Source organism: Panthera uncia (genome assembly GCF_023721935.1).
Source record: "Panthera uncia isolate 11264 chromosome B3 unlocalized genomic scaffold, Puncia_PCG_1.0 HiC_scaffold_1, whole genome shotgun sequence".
NCBI lineage: Eukaryota > Metazoa > Chordata > Mammalia > Carnivora > Felidae > Panthera > Panthera uncia.
In genome coordinates this window covers 34,817,714-34,838,426 of record NW_026057582.1, presented here as the reverse complement: position 1 = coordinate 34,838,426, position 20,713 = coordinate 34,817,714, and the positions used below count along the sequence as shown (strand labels likewise).

Below are 20,713 nucleotides of genomic sequence, written 5' to 3'. Positions count from 1 at the left end.
AGAGACAAGGAATAGATTCCTTCCTAGAGCCTCCTAAGGGAGTGAGGACCTATTGATACCTTCATTTTGGCTCAGTGAAACTGATTTTGGATTTCTGGCCTTCAGAACTGTGAGAGAATGAACTTCTGTTGTTTTAAGCTACTAGGTATGTGATAAATTGTTACAGCAGCTACAAGAAACTGATACACATCCTTTGTTAGTAACCAGTCTTATAATTTTCTTTCCTTCTTTCTTTCTTCTTCCCTTCCTCCTTCCTTCCCTCCTTCCCTTCCTTCCCTCCCTCCCTCCCTCCCTCCCTCCCTCCCTCCCTCCCTTCCTTTCTTTTTCTTTTTTTAGAGACAGAGCAAGAGATTACACTGAAGGGGCAGAGAGAGAGTGAGAGAGTGAGAGAATCCCAAACAGGCTCTGCACCATCAGCACGATGGAACCCAATGTGGGGCTCAAACTCACAAACTGTGAGATTATGACCTGAGCCAGAGTCGGAGGCCTTAACTGACTAAGCCACCCAGGTGCCCCTGGTCTTATAATTTTCTTGTTTAAATCTTTATTTTATTTTATTCTGATCCATGGATATTTTCTTAATTCTCTTTCTTACTAAAATATTTGCATACAATAAATATTTGGGCCCTTTTATTTTTTCTCTTAATATATTCAGGAAGTCGCTATCTTCATCATCTTTCTATGGTTGCATAGTACTTGATTATATGGATGTTTATTCAACCCTGCTCCAATTTAGGATATTTTGCATTTAGGGTTTTTCCATTAATTTGCAATTAAAAGCAATGCTGCAGTGAATAACCTTGTGCATATATGTTTGTGTACTGTTGGGGTTTTTTTAGGGTAAATTTCTAGAAGTGAAATTGCTAAGCCAGAAGGTAAATGCTCTGTGAGTTTTGTTAGATATTGCTAAATTCTCCTCCATTAGCATTGTACCTATTTATACTATTACTGCAATTTATGAGAGTGTCTGTTTTCCTGTAGTTTTGGCAGCAGAATATTTTAAAATTTGGGAGGATAGGTTAAAAAGTGGTAGGTCAACATAACAAGTGAGGTTGAACATTTTTCATATGTTTAAGGGCAGTTTTTATGTATTTTATTATTTGTGAATTATCTATTGCCAGTTTTTCTATCAAGTTTTTGGTTTCATTTTCTCTCAGCTTTTAAGAATTCTGTCTATACTAGGGATAATAGATTTTTGTCTGTAAGATATGTTGTTTAGAGTTTCTCTCAATTTTTCACTTGTCTTTTGATTTTGCTTATGGCATCTTTTAAACAAATATTTAATTTTTTTTAGAGATCTTTTAGGTTTGCAGAAAAATTTATCACAAAGTACATAGTTCTCACATTATACCCACTGCTCCCGTTATTTGTATCTTATATTAGAGTGACACAGTTGTTATAATTGACGAACCAATATCAATGCATTATTATTAACTAAAGTCCATAGTTTACATTAGAGTTCATTCTTTGTGTTGTATATTTTATGGACTTTGACAAATATGTAATGTCACTTGTCTACTATTACTGTGTCATACAAAATAGCTCTACTATATGAAGCATCTTCTCATACCCACAATGGTGTGAAACTAGAACTCCATTACAGAAAGAAAACTAGAAAGTTCAGATATGTGGAGATGAAACAACATAACTACTAAACAAGTCACATAAAAAGCTACCTTGAAACAAAAGAAAATGGAAAAATAACATATGAAAACTTAAGAGATACAGCAAAAACAGTTTTAAAGAGGGAAGTTCATAGTAATGTAAACACCCTCATTAAGAAAAAAGAAAGGGGGTACCTGGGTGGCTCAGGTGGTTGAGCCTCCAACAATTGATTTCAGCTTAGGTCATGATCTCATGGTTCGTGGGTTTGAGCCCTGAATTAGGATCTGCACTGACAGTGCGAGGAGCCTGCTTGGGATTCTCTTTCTTCCTCTCTCTGCCCCTCCCCTGCTTGTGCGCACGCTCTAGCTCTCTCAAAATAAATAAACTTAAAAAAAAGAACAAACTCATATAAACAACCTAACTTTATACCTCAGTGAACTAGAAAAAGAAGGGTAAACTAAACCCAAAATTAGTAGAAAAAAAGAAATACTAAACATCAGAGTGGAAATAAATGAAATAGAGTCTAGAAAGAAAATAGAAAAGATCAATGAAACTAAGAACTATTTTTTTAAAAGATAAAATAGATAAACCCTTAGCTAGACTCAACAAGAAAAAAAGAGACAGGACTCAAAATCAGAAATGAAAGGAGATGTTATAACTGATACCATGGAAATGCAAAGGATCATAAGATTGTTACGAACAATGATAGACCAACAAATTGGTCAATTTAGAGAAATGGATAAATTCTCCTAAACATACAATTTACCAAGACTGAATCATGAAAATAGAAAATCTGAACAGACCAATTACTAGTAAGGAGACTTAATTAGTAATCAAAAACCTCTCAACAAATAAAATTCCAGTCCCAGATGGCTTTTCTGGTGAATTCTACCAAATGTTTAAAGAAGAATTGATATCAATCTTTCTCAAACTCTTACAAAAAAATGAGGAGGAAACACTCCTAAACTCCTTTTGTGAGGCTAGCATTGCCTTGATACCAAAGCCAGACAAAGACACTACAAGTAAAGAAAACTACAGGCCAGTGTTCCTGATGAACATAGATGTAAAAATCCTTAATAAAATATCGCCAAACCAAATTCAGCAGTATATTAAAAGGATCATACACTATGATCAAGTGGGATTTATCCCTGGGATGCAAAGATGATTCAAGATATACAAATCAATAAATGTGATACATTAAGTTAATAGAATAGAAGATAAAGAACATATTATCTCAGATGTGTAAAAAGTATTTGACAAAATATAACATCTTTTCATGATAAAAACTGTTAGCAAATGGAGAGTAGAAGAAGGAACTAACCTCAACCATGGAATGGGAAAAAGTATTTCCAAGTCATATATCTGATAAGGGTTTAATATCCAAAATACATAAAGAACTTAAACTACTCTGTAGCAAAAGGCATTTTTTAATATAGTTACAAAATGGGCAAAAGAACTTAATAGACATTTTTTCATAGAAGACATACAAATGGCCTAGTTATATGAAAAGATGCTTGACATTATAATTGCTAGGGAAATGCAAATCAAAATCACAATGAGATATAACTCCTATCTATTAGAATGGCTATTATCAAAAAGACAAGATACAACAGGTATTAGTAGGGCTATGGAGAAAAGGAACCTGGGGCGCCTGGGTGGCTCAGTCTGCTAAGCGTCTGGCTCTTATTTTGGCTCAGGTCATGATCTCACAGTTTGTGAGATCTAGCCCTGCATGGGCTCTGTGCTGACGATGCAGAGCCTGCTTGGGATTCTCTCTCTTCCTCTCTCTTTTTTTCCCTTCCTGGCTTGTGTGCTCTCTCTCTCAAAATAAATAAAAAAAAAAAAAAAGGAAAAAAGAAAAAGGAACCTTTGTGAACTGTTGGTGGGAATGTAAATTAGTACACCCATCATGGAAAACTGTATAAATTTAAAAATAGAGCTACCATATGATGCAGCAATTCTACTTCTGGGTATATATCCAGAGGAAGTGAAAACAGGATTTTGAAGAGATACCTGCACTCTCATGTTCATTGCAGCATTATTTACAGTAGTCAAGATATGGAAACAACCTGTTATCATATGAATGGATAAAAGGGATGTGGTATGTATATACTGTGTGTGTGTGTGTGTGTGTGTGTGTGTGTGTAATGTGTCCACACACACACACACACACACCCTTTAGAATGTTATTCAACCATGAGAAAGAAGGAAATCCTATCATTTGTGACACATGGATGGACATTGAGAGCATTATATGCTAAGTGAAATAAGTCAGAGAAAGACAAATACTGCATATCAGACATTATAGGTACTTGAATTGCATATGTGGAATCTGAAAAAGCTGAACTAGAAACAGAGTGGAATGGTGGTTATCAGGGGCTAGGGGGTGGCAGAAATGAGATGTTGGTCAAAGGGTACATACTTTCGGTTATACGACAAGTAAGTTCTGGGAAAGTTAAGTTACTATTGATCTAACTTTAGGTTCACTGACTCTTTGCTATATCATCTCCAGTATGTTCTCCTTGTTGTAGATACTCTTTTACAGAATTTTTTTTTTTTATGGTTTCTGTTTCTTTGTGAGCATATTTTTCTTTCTTCATTGGACATATTTATAATAGTTCTTTTAAAATCTTTGTTTATTGGGGCGCCTGGATGGTTCAGTCAGTTGAGCATCCTACTTCGGCTCAGGTCATGATCTCGTGGTTCACGAGTTTGAGCCCCACATTGGGCTTGCTGCTATCAGTGCAGAGCCTGCTTCAGATCCTCTGTCTCTCTCTCTGTCCCTCCCCTGATTGTGCTCTGTTTCTCAACAATAAAGAAAACATTAAAAAAAATAAAAAAAAAAAATAAAATCTTTGTTGATTGGTACCAACATCCGATTCTACAAGGTTGGTATTTTATTTTTTGGTTTGTTGTTTGGTCTCATTTTTTTGACCTTTGTCAAATTAATTTTGAGTTTTCATCTTGTTATGAATGTTATAGATTCCGTTACATTCCTCCATAAAAGGGCTGATGTCTTTGTGTTAGCAGGCAGTTAATTTGGTTGTACTCATACTGCAAACTGTATCTTAGGAGGCAGTTGAATTGTCAGTTTTTTTTTTTTTTTTTTTTTTCAATCATTGGCTGGTATCTGTCCTGCATATATGCAGCTCATTGGTCAGTCAGTTGGTCCTCCAAAGATTTGGGCAGAGTTATACGTAGGTTTTATGACTTAACTTTCTGACTTTTCTGGAATTTCCCTTTCACTTTCCAGTGTTGGCAGTTGCTTTGGAAGCTTCATCTGGTATTCTAAAAGATAACACTGCAATTAAAAATTGGGAGTCTCGGGGTGCCTGGGTGGCTCAGTCGGTTGAGCGTCCAACTTCGAGCTCAGGTCGTGATCTCACTGTGAGTTTGGGTCCCGCGTTGGGCTCTGTGCTGACAGCTGAGAGCCTGGAGCCTGTTTCAGTTTCTGTGTCTCCCTCTCTCTCTGCCCCTCCCCTGCTCACATTCTGTCTCTCTTTGTCTCTCAAAAGTGAATAAACATAAAAAAAAAAATTGTGAGTCTCTTTGGGAATTTTATTTTATTTTATTTTTTTTTAATTTTTTTTTTTAACGTTTATTTATTTTTGAGACAGAGAGAGACACAGCATGAACGGGGAAGGGGCAGAGAGAGAGGGAAACACAAAATCGGAAGCAGGCTCCAGGCTCTGAGCCATCAGCCCAGAGCCCGACGCGGGGCTCGAACTCACGGACCGCGAGATCGTGACCTGAGCCGAAGTCGGACGCTTAACCGACTGAGCCACCCAGGCGCCCCATGGAAATTTTATTTTCTTTGTGTGGCCACTGACTGTGGCCTGCCCTCAGGATGTGTACAATGTATTTACTGCTGCCATGTTTTGGGCAAGAATGCCATTTTTTCCCCAACAATACACTGCCCTCCAGAATCTGCTTCTGTTCGTGTTCCTATGCCTTCAGATGTTATTGTCATTCGTATTTTTTCAAGTTTTATAATTGTAATCTGCAGGAGGATTGGTCTGGACAAGCTTATTCTAGTCTATTGAACGTGGAACTTCCCTCCATTTCCATTTGGTTTTGATGCATAGTCTCATTGATTTTTATTTATTTAATGTTTTATAATTATTTATAGCTTTTGATTTGATATTCAGATTTGGCCAGTGGGAGCCCCTTCAAGCTTACTTTTTTTTTTTTTTTTTTAACATTTGTTTCTTTTTGAGAGACAGAGAGAGTGTGAGCAGGGAAGGGGCAGAGAGAGAGGGAGACACAGAATCTAAAGCAGGCTCCAGGCTCTGAGCTGTCAGCACAGAGCCCAACGCGGGGCTCAAACTCATGAACCGTGAGATCATGACCTGAGCTGAAGTCGGACACTTAACTGACTGAGCCACCCAGGTGCCCCGAGCTTACTCTGTGTGTGTGTGTGTGTGTGTGTGTGTGTGTGTGTGTGTGTGTGTGTATGTGTATTCTGTTGTTGGGCCCTTGTTGGACTTTGAACTCTTTATGTTAGACATAAAATGATGTCTCAGGCTTACTTTATATATTCCCCGCTTCAGATATGAGAACAAGGTAGGTAGATAGATAGATTCATGTATGTATGTATGTATGTATTTAAAATTTAGATACCATGATTTGGGTGCTAGAGGTTAATTTTTCAGGGTCATGTCATTGCTTCTAAGATGTCTTACTGGACAAAACTAAGAAATAGATATATTAAAAATTTTTTTTAATGTTTATTTTTGAGAGAGAGAGAGAGAGAGAGAGAGAGCGAGCGCATGAGTGGGGGAGGGGCAGAGAGAGAGGGAGACACAGAATCTGAAGCAGGCTCCAGGCTCTGAGCTGTCAGCACAGAACCCGATGTGGGGCTCGAACTCATGAACTGTGAGATCGTGACCTGAGCTGAAGTTGGATGCTTAACTGATTGAGTCACCCAGGCTCCCCGAAATAGATATATTTTTAAAAAATTAAATTCATACATCAATTCAAACTTAACAATAGAGTCTATGTTTTCCCCACCATACTAAATATCTTAGTTCCTAATAACATATTTATCTATTTGGTTTATTGTACATGTTGCAGAAAAATTGTTCACAAATCACACCAGAATTATAATTATCATAAAATCATAAAACTGAATTTCAAGATTTCTTTAGTAGTTCTTCTCTTTAGAATATATTCTGCTAATATACCTATATTAGCTATATATCTGTAGCTAGAGTGCTGTCTTTCAGAGTCATTTTAAATAATTCTTTTTTGTGTGTAGTTATTTTACCAACTCCGTATGTATTTAAGATCATTTGTTTGGGGCTTTTGTTTTTCCTTTTGATTTAATTTTTTTAAGTTTATTTATATTTATTTTGAGAGAGAGAGAGAGAGAGAGAGCATGAGCAAGGGAGAGGCAGGGAGAGAGGACCCCAAGCAGGCTGTCAGCATGGAGCCCAACACGGGACTTGATCCCACGAACTGTGAGATCATGACCTGCACTGAAATCAAGAGTGGACGCTTAACCAACTGAGCCACCCAGGTACCATGCTCCCTACCCCCTGCCTTTTGATTTAATTTTATTCTTAACTATGTAAAACATGTATTTAGTTCAAAAATCAAAACTAATTAATAATATAAGCTTAGATAAACATTCTTCTACCCATATCTCCTCCTTTTGGTCCCATTCTCTTCCTTGCCTTTTACAAGTAACTTTTTATTAATTTTGGTATTTCCAGTATTTTGTTTTAAAATATATATATATATAATCTATATTTTTTTTCTTAAAAGCTGGCATACTTTGTATTTGTTCTGTACATTACTTGTATTTACATAACAGTATATATACTGGAGAGCATATATGCATAGAGGTCCTCTTCATTCTTTTTTACAGCTATATAATATTCACTGTGCTAGTATATTGTAGTTTATGCATCCAGACCTTGTTGGTGTATTTCTAATCTTTTCCATTGCAAATGATGTCTCGTTGGAATAACCTTCTCCATATGTTATATTGTATTTGTGAAAGTGTATCTTTAGAATGGCTGCAGAGTTGGGGGATTATTGGATCACAATATAAATTAGTGCTATCTGATAGAAATGTAATGTGAGCCACATGTGGCTACTAGAAAATTTAAATTTCACAATAAAAAATAAAAATATAATTTTAATTACAATAATTAATTATAAATATCCAAATATTACCACTTATATTTAAAATCCTGTCATTTCAACACTCAAAATGAGTATTATCATTGGCATGTAGTCAGTATAAAAATTATTAATGAGATAGTTGAATTCTTTTTTGTACCAAGTCTTCAAAATCTTGTGTGTATTTCATACTCAACAGCACATCTGAGTTTGGACTGGCTGCAAGTCAAGTATGCAGTAATGCTTAGCAGCCACATTTTTCTCACAGTTTGTTTTCTGCCTTTACTTATAGTTTTGAGGGTCTTTTGGCCATGTATACTTTGAAAAAGGGTTTTTATTGTTGACTTTATTAATTAAAAATGCTATCTTTTACCTTTGGATTTTGAATCACTGCTAGACTGACTTTCCTCATTCCCAGGTTATACTTGAAATCATCCATGTTTTCTTGCAGGACTTTCATGGTTTTAATTTTTATATTTCCATCTCTGATCCATTTGAAATTTATCTTATTTTTTCATATACTTACAGTTTTGTTGTTTTCTATTTCCTTCAAAAGATGTTTAAAATAACATTTTTTAACCTGCAGGAGTAAGGGCTTTTTATTGTTATTTTTCATATGTAGTTTTATTGCGCTGTGATCAGAGAACATAATTTGTGTTATTTCTATTATTGTTGAACTTACTGAGATTTTCTGTATGACCTTATATATGATCAGTTTTTGTGAATAGTCCATATCCACTTGAAAAGAGATTGAGCTTTGTGCTGTGATAGAGAAAACAATATAGTAAGTTCAATATGGTATAGTAATTTACCTTACTGATTACATTGCTTTGGTCTTCTGTGGCTTCACCTACTATTATTCTGTTTGTATTAATTTTTTCATACAGCTACTGTAGACTTTTTTTTTTTTTTATAAAGCTTGTGATGGGGCTCTTTGGTGCAAAAGTATTCATAATTGATTTATCTTCCTCATTGTTAATTTGTCTCTTAAAATTTATTTATTTATTTATTTTAATGTTTTATTTTTGAGAGAGAGAGAGACAGACTGTGAGTGGGGGAGGGGCAGAAAGAGAGGGAGACACAGAATCCAAAGCAGGCTCTAGGCTCTGAGCTGTCAGCACAGAGCCTGACACGGGGCTGGAACCCACGAACTGCGATATCATGAACTGAGCCGAAGTCAGACACTTAACCGACTGAGCCACCCAGGCTCCCCAATTTATTTGTCTTTTAGAATAAAAAAAGTTGTACTTTGTCTTGCTTAGGTGTCTTTTGGGGCTAGGTGTTTTTTGTCAGTTATTACGATCATAACCGCTGCTTTCATTTTGATTGTATTTGCCCATTTTACTTTTGCTCATATATTTCCTTTTAATGTTTCTTCATTACTTTGTTTTAGGTGTTGCTTGTAATGTAAGTATACAATTGAGTTTTACTTCATGAGCCAATCTAAAATAATCTTTTTTCTTTTAGTGGAGGAGTTAAGCTCTTTGCATTTATTATTGACAACGATATGCTAGATTTTAGCTCCTGACAAATATTTATTTTATTTTGTTTACCATGTGTATTCTGTTTACTGTGTGGCATTCATTATGTTGAATTACATTTTCATTGCTCTTTTTAATAATTTGCTTCGAGGGGCACCTGGGTGGTTCAGTCGGTTCAGTGTCCAACTCTTGATTTCAGCTCTGGTCATGAACTTGCAGTTCCTGGGATTGAGCCCTGTGTCGGGCTCTGCACTGACAGCACAGAATCTATTTGAGATGCTTTCTCTCCTTCTGTCTTCCCCTCCCCTGCTTGTGTGTGTGCATTCTCTCTCTCAAAATTAATAAATAAACATTTAAAAAAATAAATAAAATAAAGATTTTAAAATAGCAAAATCTTTAAAAAAGTTTGCTTTGAAAACTTTTTGATATTTACTATATTTATCTGGATAAAGTGTGGAGTTTCATTAGTAATAATAACATTTTTTCATTAATTGTGACAAGTGTTCCGTAGTAATATAAAATGTTAACAATAGGGGAATCTGGGTGTGTGGTATATGGAAACACTTTGTATGCTGCAACTTAGCTGTAATATAAAACTTTTAAAATGAAAAAAATTTGTTTTTAATGTAGTAGAATTGAAGGTATCCCGGATTGGTTTTGGAAAGTAAATTTTATGTGAATTTATTGCTGAACTTCGTGAATATAAGCTGTAGTTTTCAGTTTCCAGAAAATTAGGGAGGTATAATCACTGTGTATTTGATGGTAAAGTTAGAGGAAAACATCTCTGATTTAGAATAATGAAACAAAAAGAAATTTTTGGACGGGAAAGAAATTTTTTAGCGAAAGATTAAAGAAAACAATTGCTTTTAGAACTGGTTACTTGAATCATATCTTGTCTAAATGAATTATTTAGAATTGTTGGGGAAGAAGTCATGTCTAGTAGCAAGGTATAAAGATTAATGGGTATTTAAATAAGAATTTTGATGGTTCCTAGAAGGTATAGGGCTTTTACTCCCAGAATTTTAGAGTTGCAAGAGACATTTACAGTTTATTCTAGTTCTTTCATTTGTATAAAAATAACTAGAAATCTAGGGCAGTGATATGTTAGATCTAGAATCATGTAGTAAATTGATATTTAGAGCTGGGACGACATTTGAAGACTCATTTCTGTTTTAGGATTCTTACCTCAATGCCAGAATGTGTTCTTGAGAGTTACGATAATCTTGAAAGTCACAAGATCCTGGGTTCCTCATATCCTACTTAAAGTGCAGCTAAGGCATTGTTACATATTTATACTTGTATTTTTTTAAAAGGCACAGATGGGGTGCTTGGGTGGCTCAGTTGGTTGGGCATCCGACTTCGGCTCAGGTCATGATCTCTTGGTGGATGAGTTTGAGCCCTGCATCGGGCTCTGTGCTGACAGCTCAGAGCCTGGAGCCTGCTTTAGATTCTGTGTTTCCCTCTCTCTCTCTTGCCCTCCCCTGCTCATTCTTTCTCTCTCTCTCTCAAAATAATAACTAAACATTAAAAAATATTTAAAAAAGGCATAGAGCCATAAGTGATTTTTTATTCAACATCTCAGAGATAATGTTAGGTCATAAGCCTCTGCCTTGTTGGTTTTTTCTGTACTGGGTTTGTTCCCAGTAAGGGAAGGGCCTGGTAGAAGATTGTAGCAAAAAGGCCAATCATTATGAACTGTAGATTGGGAGCTAGAACTGGATCTGGGGCTGGAAACCATAAAAATGCCAGATGATGTAGGGGCTGGGATGGTGTTGGGTGATGACTTATATCATGACTAAGTGGACTTTCCAATCTGTAGTAAAGGGGACAGAATAAAGGAGGTTGCAGAGCCACCATCAAACTCATGCTAATCATGAGGGTCACTTCCTTTTCATTCCCTGGAGCATTCTGCTACTTGCCAGCTAAGATTTGGAATAATCATAGATAATGAAATAAAATTCATCTGACATCTGTAAAACATTTTTATTTTGCAAAGCACTCTGACAAATATTATTGTTTGATCCTTGCAATATCCTTGAGTTGGGTAGAAGGGATATTGGTGAGCAGAAAATGTTAAATACTAATGTCAATGTATAACACAGTGTGTCAAGGCACTGCGTTAGAAACCAAAGGATATGAAAGTGACTACACATGGTCTTGGCTTTCATGGTGTACACCATCTTGTGGAGATTGGGGTGGGGAAACAGCCAAATTCAATATAAGGCATATTGAAAAATATTTGGAAATTCAAACTACCATGGGAATTTAAAAGGAAGGATGTTATTACAACTGATGGAAATTTTAGTATTTTGCCTTCTGATTTCAGACTAGTTGAAAGGATAATAACTATAAAGGAATCTCTTTTTTTGTTGTTAAAACATTTATTTTAGTTTATTTTTTGAAAAAGAGAGAGAGAGCGAGAGAGCGCATGAGCCAGGGAGGGTCAGAGAGAGAGAGAAAGAGACAGTCCCAAGCAGGCTCCATGCCTTCAGAGCAGAGCCTGATGCGGGGTTCAAACTCACGAACCATGAGATCATGACCTGAGCTGAAGTCAAGAGTTGGATGCTTAAGTGACTGAGCCACCCAGGCTCCCCTGTTTTAAAAAAAGTTATTTTATTGTATGTTACTGTGCTGTTAAGTTAGGCATAACGTTTTCACAAGGCTATTTTGGGACCACAGTCAATGACCACACAATAGTGGTCCAATTCTCTAAATAACAATCACTAGACAAACTGGATACCCTCTCACATGTGGACAAATCTGCATGGAAAAGTACCAGAGTTTTAGGTGTGGACTTGTGTACTTTATTTCCCCTTTCTAGTGTATTAAGAAGTGACACGCACTTTAACTTGCCAAAAGCAATGCTTGCATCTTAGTGGCAACATGCTACTTATGTTACATACTGAAGTGAATACCAGAACTATAAAGGTAGGAGGTGTAAGTCAATTTCATCGGGAAGGGAGGTTGTCAACATAAATAGCAAATGGAGAGTGAATAAGGAAACTCCTGTTGTCATAGACATATAAGACCTCAATCATATACAGGATACAGGAGGCATTTCAGTTTGTGACAGCCAGCCCAGAAATGTCAAATGCTTTTTCATTTAATCTCATACTTCTGGATTCCTACCAAAAAGGAGTACATTAAGAACGCAGAAAAGTTGCTTACTCAAAGGGTGAAACTCTCGAAAAGAGTAAGAGAGGGAATATAACTTAATGGAAATTAAGTTATATAGAAGACTCTTTAAATTATAATTAACTACATTTTCATATCTTCACAGTAATACAAAACACAGTTACTTGCAGAACTGGTTCAGATTACTTGAATACCAGATACATTTTTAGTCTTGTATGTAAGTGTTTGGAAGTTACTTATGTTTATATGAATTGAAGCTATCAATACTTTTCTTTTTAAAAAAATTTTTTTTTTAACATTTATTTATTTTTGAGACAGAGAGAGACACAGCATGAACGGGGGAGGGGCAGAGAGAGAGGGAGACACAGAATCGGAAGCAAGCTCCAGGCTCTGAGCCATCAGCCCAGAGCCCGACGCGGGGCTCGAACTCGCGGACCTCGAGATCGTGACCTGAGCTGAAGTCGGATGCTTAACTGACTGAGCCACCCAGGCGCCCCTGTCAATACTTTTCTACAGCAGTAACTGCACACCAGAAAGGCCGAGGCAAACACAAATCAAGGGATGGAGTTTTCCCAAAGCTGCAGTGTGAAGACTATAAGCATTTGATTCCATACATGTGAATGGGATTCTTTACTATAGGAAATTCAAATGGAATAAGGTTTCTTGAGGTGAAGAAGGATAATCCCCTTATGCATTTAGTTTTCTGCTCCTTCTGCAGCACCACATTCTTCTCCTGCAGTGTCTGATGTCCATAATGTTAGGTTGTCTCTAAGCAACTTCATGGTGAGGGCACTGTCTTTGGATGAGGCTTCATTCAGTATATCGAGTTCTGAAGTGGCCTCATCAAAAGCCATTGTAGCCAGTGTGGAGGCAAGCTTGGATTATTAAGGATCTCATAGTAAAATACAAAAAAGTTAAGAGCCAGCCCCAGGCAGATTGGGTGTGTGGGTTGCATCTCTTTCTTGCTCATATTAAAAGCCTCTCTGTAAGCTCCTTGGGAATTACCTTTTTTTTTTTTTTTTTTTTAAATCTTGACCGCATGCAACTTCAGCAGCATATGAGAGGTAATCTTCCTTCATTTTCAGGTAGAAGACCTTACTCTCTAGATTAGTTGCATTGGCTATTAAAGACATATCCAACAAATAGCTTTTCACTGTTTTTCTTTTTTTTTTTTAATTTTTTTTTTAATATTTATTTATTTTGAGAGACAGAGACAGAGCATGAGCAGGGGAGGAGCAGAGAGAGAGAGACACAGAATCCGAAACAGGCTCCAGGCTCCGAGCTGTCAGCACAGAGTCTGACGCGGGGCTCAAACTCACAAACCGTGAGATCATGACCTGAGCTGAAGCTGGACGCTCAGCCGACTGAGCCACCCAGGCACCCCTCATTGTTTTTCTTACTGGGTGCTGTTTATTCTTTGCAAACAGCCGGTATTTCACCTTCATGGTTACTAATGTTTTTGTTACCACATATTATGCATTTATTTTACATGCTTTCGGATAACTTATTAATGTATGAGTGGTGTCAATTGGATACATCTAATTTTGGAAAATTTCAGTGTTCAGTGCTATCACAAAGTTAATTTAGCTCCTAGTTCCCCTTTAAAATGGTTAATATAGTGCTTCCAGCCAAGATGGACCAGCAGGAATTGGTATCCTTCCGCCTGAAACAACTAACTGGATAAAAAATATGAAACAACAGTTTTTAAGACATTTGCCATCAGGCAACAAAAGACTTTGATCCCTGAGAGACAGGAAACAAACTAGGTGAGACTTAAGATTGCTCTAGCGTGGAGAGAGTTTCTAGGCATGGAGCAGGTCAGTAGAACCCAGAGGAGCCAAGAAATCTTACTGAGTTGAAGAGATGGAGCTGGGAAGCTGTGGGGAGCCAAGGCACCTAGAGTTCACAGGGCAGAATGTCTGAGAAGAGAGAGCTGCAAGAGAATTGGGCAGATCTCTAGAGGTTCCTTTCAAGAATTCAGTTGAGTACTAATCAGTGCATGCCTTTGAGGGAACTACTTAAGGCTAGGAAGAACCACTCAAAAGGAATTGAGGGCACAATACAATACTTACAGCTCACATACAACACCAGGAATAGAGTCTGGATCCATCAGAGAAGAAAATCTCATTATTCGCTGAGTGTCAGGTAGAGCATCTCTAACATTCTGGTTGTCATTTTTAGATGTTTGATTTGGGTCTTATTTTTTTTTTTGTCTTTACTTAAAATGTAGTCAACTTTTTTTCTGGTTTCTAGAACATATGGAATACATTTATAACAACTTTTAATGTCCTAGTTTCCTAATCTTATCAACTGTGTCATATCTAGGCTGGTTTTGATTGATATTTTTACTCATTATGGCTCTATTTCCTTTTTCTTATTTTTCAAAAACTTGCTTGGAAATCAGTTGATGCTTGTCAGGCATGTAAAAGGAGACATTGCAAATTTTACCTTGTTGGGTGCTGGATATTTTTGTATTCCTGTAAATAGTCTTCAAACTTTTTCTGGAATATATTGAAATTACTTGGAAGGTGTTTGATCCTTTAAGGTATTGCTTTTAATCTTTGTTGAGTGGGATCACTTAATCTAATTGCCCCACTACTGAGGCAGAACCTTTCTGAATACTTTACCTGATGCCTTGTAAATAATGAGGTTTTCTATTTGGCTAATCATCTGGTTACAGATGTTAAATTGAGGGTTGGGTTGTTCCTTCAAGATTTGTTTTTAAGCTCTTTTGGGTTCATTAGAGAGTTGTCTTTTTTTTTTTTTAATGTTTATTTTTACTTTATTTTGAGAGTGGGGGTGGTGAGGGTCAGAGAGAGAGAGAATCCCAAGCTTGCTCCACACTGTTGTGCAGAGCCCAACACGGGGCTCGACCCCATGAAACCTGAGATCATGACCTGAGATCATGAGCTGGAAAAGAGTGGGATACTTACCGACTGCGGGGCCCCTAGTCTTTATTCTAGGACTGATTTAGCCATGCTGAGGTCTCTCCTTATTGCCCTGAGTATACAAGGTCTCTCTCTACTCTGGTTGGATGGAACCTCCAATGTCCTCAGCTCTGCTTGTTCATTTTTTTTAGTTCCCCAGCTGTTGCTTTTTGCCTGGCCTCATGGATTTTACTCTGTGTGTAGATGAGTATTAAGTCAGACTCAAGTGGACCCCTACATAGATGGGGCTTTTTTTTTGCATAATGTCTCCTCTGTGGTATATTATTCCAGTAATTCCTGCCACCTATAACTTACTGAACTTAGATCTTTGTCTTTTCAAGTTAAGGAGATTGCTGTGTTATGCTTTGAAGCTCCCTGCCTACAGTGGTATCTAGACATGTCTCTTGGCAAAAAGTCAAGGTGTTTATAGGGCTTATCTAGCTTGTTTCCTTCACTCAGGGAATGCATAGCTATACTATTGTCCAGTGTCTGTAAACTGTTTCATCATATGTTTTCTCTAGTTTTGTAGTTGCTTACTGTCTGAGCGTAAATCTGGTACCAGTTACACCATAATGGCTAGAAGCACAAATCCTAAACTACTGGATTATTGTGGGAGGTTGGTAAAGCCTTTTGGGTGAAGTTTAGGAAGAAATGATGATGAGCCCTTAGCTGATTTTTCTAGTTAATGGCCATTTAGGAATTGTTTGTTTATGGGCCCTTGGAGTAGTTAACTTAGCAGTAGTTTGTCTTTTTCAACCAGATCTAGCAGTTGAGATAATGTAAATAGTAAAGCACTATACAAATGTGCTTATTATTTTTAGTTTAATTTACTGAATGTTCTTAATAAGCTGGTCTGCCTCAGAATAGGTTTTTGACTTTTGGAATTTAAAATGAAAATAGTAGGAGTTGAAGTTGGTTCAATATTATCTCTAATCACAAAAAATTGGTTTCAGTAGGCTTTGGTATCATTGGAGAAAGACTGCTTCTCACAATTCATAATAATGTCAGTCCTAAATCTCATGTATAAATAGTAAAGTACCTGGCAGAAAGACATATTTCCGAAGAATGTATTGTGTTGCTATCTTATTCTTGGCTTTTTGTACTTAATGACTTGTACATATGTACTTAGTAAACATTTGATGTGTGAATCTTTATTAAGACCATTCACTTGTCAATCATATGATTACTTTCTATGTGTCAAACATGGTAGTATATAATTGGGAGGCAAAAGAAATAAGAGATAGGGCCCCGTATCAGAAGATCACATGAGATGGCGCATGTATAAGGCAGCAACATATTCTGGCAAGGATTAATGGAGTACAGAGTGATTTTATCAGCTCTCAGGGAGAAATGGAGGGGCTGGATTTTGAGAAAATTGATGGATATGCATTGATTCACCAAGAGGATAAGGGAGAAAAAGTCCCTCTTCTAAAAAGAAGGAATGGTGTGTTGCAGAGAATGACAAAATTTTTCTGTGGAAAGCAAGCAAATTAAATTGGCTTGAATGGAATTTTCTGTAGAAGATAGTCAGAAATTAGGTTGTAGAGCTAATTGGGGTGTGAGGGTTGTAGAAGATTTTGAGCATTAGTCTGAAAAGAGAGATAATTCTGATTGTCCTACATGTTAAAAAGTAGACAAAATTAAAGGGTTTTGTGTTCACACAGTAAGTTTTATAGGTGCTGACTTATTTTAAGATAAACTATGGAGCAAATTAAGACACTGTTACTGTGTTTGACTGTAATTTGCAAAGTAGAAACCCGTTCTTTATTGGGATTTGAAAAACACTGCTTGCAGAAAAACACTGCTTGCAAAAGTTTCACATGTTATAACATGTTATAAGGGAGAAAAAGGAATTTTTTAAATGGTATAATAACTGAGGGTATTCTAACTGAACTTTGAGTAGGGCTCAATTTCATTTGTTTATTTGTTTTTGTTGTTCCAGGTTGCTGCTTTTGCTAAGGGAGTACCCATGACCCTGATGGTATTTTCATTCAAGATAAAGTGTTCTATTGCCTTTATTGATTAACTGAACGAATTCAGGTTAGTATATTTGTGGACAGCACTTCCCTGTTCTAATTGTAAATTAATATGTTGAGAAATGGATAATTATGTGTTTGAAGCCATGTATGTGTATAGCAGTGAAGTAGAAAGACCAGGTCAGTCTAACCTCTGTTGAATTGTGTATTAGTTAATAAACATTTTCTGAGTACCATGTGTAATCTGTAATACATAAAATAAAAATGTTTTACTCCCTGTTTATGGCTAAATATGGTACATTGTACTTGCATTGTTGTGTGGTATATTTGGTGCTGAAATAAACAACTCATCTTAGAATTTTTTGACATTTTTGATAGCTGACTTTTAAAGGTTGGATTCTTGTCCAGATTTTAGTCCTACATTAAAGTTATTATTTGTTTTTAGTGTTTAATCTTGGAATTTTGACAAATGTATATTCGTCACCATAATCTTTTAAATTCACTTATGTTGTCTCTTTGTAGTCAGCCTCTCCCTTTACCGCAACTCCTAGCAACCACTGATTTGTTTTTTGTCCCTATAGTCTACCTTTTCGTGTATGTCATTTAACTAGAATTATTTAGTATGTAGCTTTTGAAATCTAGTTTCTTTCACTTAACGTAATGCATTTGGATTCATTCATGTTGTGTATACTAGTAATTTGTTCTTTTTTTATTGCTGAGCTATGTTCTGCTATATGGTGATATATCATTTAGTTTATCCATTTACCAGTTGATGGACTTTTGGGGGAGTTTCCAGTTTTTGGTGATTATATCAGTCAAATTTATCACATTATATTGACTGCATTCCCTATGCTATACTTTCCATCCTGTGACTTAATTATTTTATAACTGGAAGTTTGTACCTCTTAATCCCCTTCATCTCTTTTGCCTTTCCTGCCACCTCTCTGGCAACTACCAGTTCTCTGGTAGTTTTTATGAGTCTGTTTCTTTTGTTTGTGTGTTTTGTTTTTGGATTCTATGTATAAGTGAAATCATATGGTATTTGTCTTTTTCCATCTGACTTATTTCACTTAGCTCAGTACTCTCCATCCATGTTGTCATGAATGGCAAGATTTCAGTATTTTTTTTTTATGACTGAGTAATATGTGTATATATATCACATCTTCTTTATCCATTCATCTGTCAGTGGAGTTTTATGTTGCTTCCATATCTTGGCTATTGTAAATAATGCTGCAATAAACATATGGGTACATACATGTTTTTGAATTAGTATGTTTATTTTCTGTAGATAAATACCCAGAAGTGGAATTGCTGTGTTGAATGGTATTTCTATTTTTAATTTTTTGAGAAACCTCCATATTGTTTTCCATAATGACTCCACCAATTTACAATCCTACCAGTAGTATACAAGGGTTTCCTTTTCTGTATGTTCTTGTGAACACTTGTTATTTCTTGTGTGTGTGTGTGTGTGTGTGTGTGTGTTTCCTTTGATACTAGCCATTCTGACTGGTGTAAGGTGATATCTCATTGTGGTTTTGATTTGCATTTCTCCGATGACTAGTGATGTTCATGTTTCTGTTGACCTTGTGTATATCTTCTTTCAGGTCTTCTGCCCATTTTTAATTGGATTGTTTGTTTTTTGGTTTTGAGTTGTATGACTTCTTTATATGTTTTAGATATTAGCCCCTTATTGGATATAGACCCTTATTGGATTTGCAAGTATCTTCTCTCATTTAGTAGGCTTCCTTTTCATTTTGTTCATAGTTTCCTTTACTGTGCAAAGCTTTTTAGTTTGATGTAATCCTAATTGTTTATTTTTGCTTTTGTTTCTCTTGCCTGGGGACATACCCTGAAAAACATTACTAAGGCCAATGTCCAAGAGATCATTGCCTGTTGTTTTTTTTTTTTTTTTTAAGTTTTATGGTTTCAGGTATTACATTGAGGTCTTTAATCCATTTTGAGTTTGTTTTTGTGTGTAGTATAAGGAAGTGATTCAGTTTCATTCTTTTGGATGTAGCTGTCCAGTTTTCCTAACACCATTTATTGAAGAGACTGTCTTTTCCCCTATTATATATTCTTGCCTCCTTTGTCATAGGTTAATTAACCATTTAAGCTTATGTTTATTTTAGGGCTTTCTATTCTGTTCCATTGATTGAGGAGTCTGATTTTGGGCCAAAACCATACTGTTTTGATTATTGCAGGTTTGTAGTACAGATTCAAATCAGGGATTGTGGTACCTCTAGCTTTGGTCTTCTTTCTCAAGATTGTTTTGGCTTAGATGATTAAGCTTCCTTTTTTTTTTTCTTTTTTTTTTTTTTTAAATGTTTGTTTATTTTTGAGAGAGAGACAGAGTATGAGCAGGGGAGGGGCAGAGAAAAAGGGAGACACAGAATTCGAAGCAGTCAGCACAGAGCCTGAAGCGGGGCTCGAACTCATGAACCGTGTGACATCATGACCTGAGCCAAAGTCAGGCGCTTAACTGACTGAGCCACTCACGTGCCCCTAGATGATTGAGCTTCTTGTCAGCAGTGATTGTTTTAGATTTTGGTATTTTCTGAAGGAAGGATAGCAAGTATTACAACTTGTTGAATGCATGGTTTAGTCTCAGCCATACATGGACTACTTGGGGTTCATTAGAATACCTTGCATCTGTGGTGGATTCTACAAGATTGTCAGGGCAAGAAAGTAGAAAGTGAATTTCCTTAAAGCATGAGAAAATGGAGCCTATCAGAAGGGTAAAAGCTTCTCACATAATTATTACACAAAATGGACCTTGAGGAACATTTAGGTTAATGCCTGTGTGTGTGTGTGTGTGTGTGTGTGTGTGTGTTTTGTAAATGGGAAAAAGGAGACCTAGAGAGATGAAGTGATAAGCTTTTAGTCATACAGCTAGCTGGAGACATGTAGTGTGGTGGCTCATTTTACTCATCATCCTGCCTTTCTTTATCCTGGGATTGTTGCTTGACCTAAGGGTAGGGATAAAATTAAATTGCTCAATTTAAAGTTGTTTACAGTTTAAGAATACTATTTATGTCTGCACACTATTTGGAAATTTTAGTTTTTGACAATTCTGAAGACATTCTAATATAGCTTCTCCCCCACCCTCCAGGATGCAGAACACTCTCCAAGTTTTAAATTAATGTAAAAAAATAAAAATAAAATTGTTTATAAAATTCAGTTTTTAATTTCTTTTTTCAGACTTTAACTTCAGACTTTAAGTTAGAACAGGTCACTATTGAAATGGTATTAGATACAATCTTAGTTTTCAAACAGATACAAAAAAAGATGTTGATGTTTAAATATAACTATGTGAAAGCATTTTTATGTAGATCAATTTAAAAGCATAAAATTTATTTATTTATTTTTAACATTTTTATTTTATTTTTTGAGAGACAGAGACAGAGCGCTAGTTGGGAGGGGCAGGGAGAGAGGGATACACAGAATCCAAAGCAGGCTCCAGACT

General features: G+C 36.2%; 1 protein-coding gene across 12 annotated transcripts in view; it reads left to right on the top strand.

The window, feature by feature from the left end:
• The window catches only part of FUT8 (fucosyltransferase 8), a 310,019-nt gene that overhangs the window by 31,977 nt on the left and 257,329 nt on the right, over positions 1-20,713 (top strand). For all 12 annotated transcript variants that reach the window (XM_049612642.1, XM_049612647.1, XM_049612640.1 and 9 more), the window contains exon 2: positions 17,217-17,314. The gene's annotated coding sequence lies outside the window, so the exon portion shown is untranslated. The remainder of the gene's footprint in view (positions 1-17,216; positions 17,315-20,713) is intronic.